Here is a 6,000-nt window from a genome sequence, read left to right on the forward strand (position 1 = left end):
ACAGTTAATATAGTGCGTTACTTCCCCTTTCTGTTCTGTAATGACTATTTTTAATGCCTGGTCATGCCTCACCTGCCCACTAGAAGCCTTCTATGTGGTTGTCACACCTACTCTTCATCTGTTTACCACCACTGTGATTCCTGCCAACTCCAGCTCAGTGGCTCATCAAGCACCTTGTTTACTGGAAGCATAGTATTTACTTCACACACTGTCAGACTTTTCTGCATTATAGAGTCTTCTTAGTTTGCTTGGTTGGTTCTTGACAACTCCTCCTTGTTTACCTAACAGTTCTGCTGGTTACTGTTTCCTTAATTACACACTTGGTGGGTTGCATGCTTGCTTAACCACCAAGTAAAGTAAAAACCATAGCCTAAACAATTGTGTCAGCTATACGGACTATCCTTCATGAGTGAGTGAAAACAGACCTCTCTGCAAACAATACCAGGTTAAAACCCAGTACACGGCTGGACCACTTATTGTCAAACCCTTCGACCGCGATGCCATCGGGCCAAACCATCAAACACACAAATTAGAGACTGATGTGGTTTCAGCTCAGCCACATTCACCTATGGAATGTCTGCTCTGAGAGAAATTCAGGAGAGACATACATATTTCTTTTTCAACTTAATCTTTTATACTTTTGCCTTTATTAGAATAGTTTTGAAAGAGAGAGGAGATGACACACAGCAAAGGGCCGCAGGCCAGAGCTGAACCTGTGCAACTGCAGCAAGTGCTAAGCCCAAAATGCTTAGACAGACCATCTTTCCTTATTTATCTCTCACACAGAGCACAGCCTCCATCTGGGATCTGCATTTACATCCCATTCCAGAATATAACAGGCTTTTATTAGGGGCCGTGCTCTACCTGTAACTCTGTTTGACATGTAGAACTGGTCATAGCTGTACTGAAGTACAAAGCCTGACTGCTGATGACTTCTCTCTCTCCCGCCCCGTCGCTGCTCTCCATGCTCAGTGTGTATTATCTTTAGTTGTTCCTCCCCCCATTTAGTAATAATGATGTGTGTTGCTAAAGTAGTTCATTTGTCATAAATGGCAGAGTTCAGTGTAAGTGCTCCCCCGCCTCCCTACAACAATTGGCAGAGCCCTAAGCCCCCAGTCAGCATCCATGCCTGGTCCAGCAAGGTACCAGATTTAGCTCCAGTCTTTGAATAAAAATATCTCAAAGTCATGTGATGAGGTGCTATGTTAGCCACCTTGCAGACTTTAAACACCTGGCTATTACAACCGGGTCGCACAATAAACTCAGACATAAGCTCATTGGACACACTGACTGTTGTGGTCCAACCAAAGGTTTTGTCATTTTAGTCATCACATCTGAGAGCAGTCCACTTAGATAGGAATCACTTGAAGCATAGAAGGGACAACCAAGGCAAATGCTGTAAACTGACTCTTGAGAAAAGGCTTGTCTCAAAATAATCATTAACTCGGCTATTAGTACATTTTCTTTTCCAACGAACATGGTTTCCTGCTGGGAGACGGTGGCGGTGATTGGTGCTTGACATGGCCTTCAGTAATTTTTGCATTTCCAAGACAAGAGCTTTTAATATATCCTCTCAGCAGTGCTACAGCTTCAATGCTGCCTGGAGTCATACTGGGACTTAGCTGGTTAGCATGCTAACCTCGGGAGAAGACATGATGGAGATGAAAGTGAAGATTGGCTTTCCACCACAGGAGATTGTTCATGGTCAGTAAAGGAATGAAGTTTGATGCTGAGGTCGTCAGGAAATAGCTGTTAATGCTAAAGTCAGCCATGTGAAAGTACTGAAATGTCCAAGGATCCCTTTGAACTGAAAAATAATTTGCTGTCTTGCTGAGAAGACTGAAATCTACCACTGGAAAAAAAATTGTCAATTTTGATTTACCTGCCTAATAACCAGTTCAGTAACACATTTTTAAAAAATTAGAAATATGTTTGGTTTTGTGTGTTTTATTCCATACACAGAACAAACCAACATTCAAATCAGTTTCAGAAACATAGATGTGACATGGCTGTCACAGGTGTCTCACACTTAATAATATAGTTATTGTTAAAAAATAGAAATAACATAGTCTGCAGTTGTTTCACTGACCAGGTTTAAATAGCCCTTGACTGTGTGTGGATGTGGCAATGGTTGCTTTGGGGTTGTATTTGAACTTACCATTATTATGTGGTTTCTGTGATTGCAGATTTTAATTGTCCATTCTGTACCGAAGTAAAAGTTCTCTGACAGCCTCAATGGTAACTAGATAAGTATTTTATTGACAGAAAATTCAAGTAAATTAAGGCATTGTTCCAGAATTTACTATTTATAACAGATTTTTGTTGTTAAGTACAATGAAACTAGTTTCCACAAGTGTAATTTTCTTTTCTTTTCAATTCAATGAAGCCACTATAGTTAAGATATTAATTACATTATACAGTGATCACTGATCTAAAATTCGTCTGCTATTAAAATGAACTTTAAAACAGCCCCAAGCTTTCTTAGCAGTCTGCCTTTTAATCACATACTGTAATTACAGCTTATAAATGTGATTATGTGCAGATGTTTGTGTTGGGATGATATGATGATGATTCAGCCCCCACAATGCTCGGCTATTAATTTGATCTTCAGTTGTAATCGTAATCGTCAATTGTATCGTTTTGTAAACACCAGAGCCATGTTACATAACCTGTATGTGGCTTTTATGTTTAGATTAATATAAACTGAATAACAACGATGCCCAGCATTGCTCTGATCGATGCTCATTGCTTCATAGGGGCTATTTGTAGGCACTCTCTGGTGTTGAACGTGTCTTCTTGCTTTGGCCGTTGGTGTGTTTCCAACACTGGAGGTTATAAGATGCCCTCTGAGCAGCACTGTGTCATCTGGGCACAATTGGGAGTACAGCTAGCTGGTTCGCATGCTAACTTCACTATAAGAATAAATTTGACACTGCTACAGTTCTTGGTGTGAAATGAAGGAAGTTTGATGCTGAACATGCAACTTTTTTGCTAGACTTGTAAGTATGCAGTTGTAATGCTAACGCTGAAAGCACAACGTACAAATAGGTCCTTAAAACACGAGGCTTTACACACCAGCTTTTTATGTACCCTTCTCACATCCACAACAATTAACCATGTATATGTGTCCCTGTCTGTGTGTGTGTGCTTTCACACTGGGGACGCCACATTTTGGAACAAATTTTTCTTAAACTTCACACATAATTGGAGATATCTTTGTATAGTTGGGGACTAAATTGGTGTGCCTCATTTGATTCCAGTGCAGTTGCAGAGACCCCAATATAAAATGGTTTCTTGCCTAATTGGAGTTTGGTTAAGGTGTGAGTGTGTGTAAATGTGTGTGCATGCGAGTGGTGAGACATTTCAGAGAAGAAAAAACTATACAGGAAGATGTAGCCCGTCAACTTTATCCCTTACATTTGCTAAGATCAAACAAGTCTTGACCTAATTTTGACACTTTTCCCAATAATAAGCTCCTTTACCCACCACGGAATCAAACACACTGAGCCAAACTCTGCTGCTGCTCACTATCTTTTTTATGGACTAAGGCATGACAAAATGCGTCTTTAATATGTTTGCAGTATGTAAGAAATGAAAACTTGAGCGCTCTCTCAGCCTCACGAGACAGCAGAAGGTGTCACCGGGCACAGACACGCATACATATGCTTGTACAGGCACATCAACAACACAAACACGCACACACAGTGACGGACAATAAACCGACCAACTGTCCCACTGTCTATTTAGCAGCGCCGGGTTTTGTCCACTGCAGAGGAGGCAGCGGCTCGGGCCAGTTTGCAGGACAAAAGGCAACAGAAGTCAGGGAGGTGGGCAGGCCGAGAGTTTCTGTTCCACTAATAATGGGGAGGAGGTTGCTGGCATTCAACCTCATGGACCGGGGCCACGGAAACAGATGTGAAGGAGGGAGCCTGATAGGTCTGGGCTTTGGTGGTGGTGCGTGAGGGCAAAGAGCTGCAGTCTGAGACTGATTTGACGGCCAGAAAAAGCACCGGAGATAAGAATTGGAAAGCGACAGGACAGAAGGTAGATGACAGTCAAGCAAAGATATGGACAGGTAATGCATGAAAGAGAAAGAGCTGCTGACGAGACAAAAAGGAGGAAAGGGTAGTGGGAAAAAAATCCTGGTAAGGAATTAGCCAATAAATTAGGGCTGTAGAAAAAAACAGGGACAGAGAGAGCAAACTGCAGAGCCAGAAAGGAAGCAAAGAGCAGCAAAGGCTGCAAATGTGAAAGGAGTCTTTGTTTCCAATAGTGCTCTGTTATGACGCCAGAGTCTTAACCATTCATTCTAAATGGTCAGGGCAGCGAGCCATGACACACACACACACACACACACACACACACACACACACACACACACACACACACACACACACACACACACACACACACACACACACACACACACACATTCACACACATAGATGACAGAGCACAATCACACCTCTCTCCCATTCTCCCTGCTCTCATCTCGCAGCTCATCTTATACAACTTTCATCCACACTCCTACAGCTACTGCCCGTTCACACACACACACACACTCCATCATCAGCAGATAGCTCTCTTGGTGTGGTGAATATGCCTGCTCGTAGCCTTATCTATCTTATGCAACGGTGTGTAATAGTGTGACCATTATGGAGCAACTGCAGCTATGGCTGCAACCGGGTTAGTGAGAGCAAAACCAGTAGCAATCCCAGACGTCTCCATCGACTTGGCCTGCCCTATTTTTCCCTCCTTTATACTCCTTTCTCTCTGACACTTCTTTAGTCCCTGCTGTCATTAAAGTTGGAGGCACTTACATGTATACATGCCATTATTGAAGTCAGAGGCACTTATGAGGGAAAAGAGTTTTAGTTCTTTGCTCTCATTTAAATGAGAGACACTTTTTGAGCAGAGCTTTTGACAACACTTGCTTATCAGCACTTATCTGCATAGGAATAGAACGACGGAAATTGTTGGCTCGGGACTGTGTGTAATGTTGCTCTCATCAAGAAAAGACTTTTACGTTTTCATGTGGTCGGCAAAGATGTAAAATGTTCTTTGAACACACACGCACACACACATATACACATGCACACGGAAACTTCAAAAACAATAAGAGAATAGTTTGTAACACTTCCTGGCCTGCTACCTCACTGTGTGCTCCCTGCTTTGGCTGTCAGATGTGGTTAATGAGAATCTCTCCTCTCCCATAGACTAATGTTCCTATAGAGAGCAGCCTGCTGGGATACACACACTGGTGCTTATACGCACACACAGACGCTCACACAGGTCCCTGAGAGCCTTGTCATCACACAGAGAGAGACCTGCTGGCCTATTGAAGATCCCCGTGCCACAGGGATCACCTCTTATCCCCCGCAAACACACAGCACACAGCGGGCAACTCGGAGCCACAAACGCAGACGCACACACATGCTCCCAACACACAGACCCTAAGCCTTTGTAAGTGCACATTTTTGCTTATTTCTCACATGTGCTTTCTCTTCAGCTCCCATTTTCATCACACTTCTGCTTCCCCCCTGCACCCTCCCTCCCTCCATCTACCCCCTGTCTCTTTAATTTTCTCTCTCTCTCTCCTAATCCCTCCTAACATCCATCTTGCTAATGCCCGATCATCCAAACACCAGCACCCCTCCTCTTTCTGCCACCGACTTCTCCTCGGTGTCTGCACTCCCATTCAGCCTGGCTTGTCCTCATGTATTCATAGAGATCACTGATGGAGTGGGGAGTCTTTGTCAGCGGGTCAACCTCCTTTAACCCCCCAATGACCCCACAGTCTACTCACACATACACATTCATGTGAGCACACACACACACTGGATCCTTCTCACTTGCCATATGGCATGCGCAATGAAGGGCTAACAAAAGATAGCTAAAGAGGTGTCAGGGAGGTTCATATGAGTGTGTGTGTGTGTGTGTGTGTGTGCTTTGCATCAAAAGAAGACTAAGCAGCCAGCCAGGGTCCAATAGATGAAATTG

Source organism: Echeneis naucrates, chromosome 1, assembly GCF_900963305.1.
Source record: "Echeneis naucrates chromosome 1, fEcheNa1.1, whole genome shotgun sequence".
In the NCBI taxonomy this organism is placed as follows: domain Eukaryota; kingdom Metazoa; phylum Chordata; class Actinopteri; order Carangiformes; family Echeneidae; genus Echeneis; species Echeneis naucrates.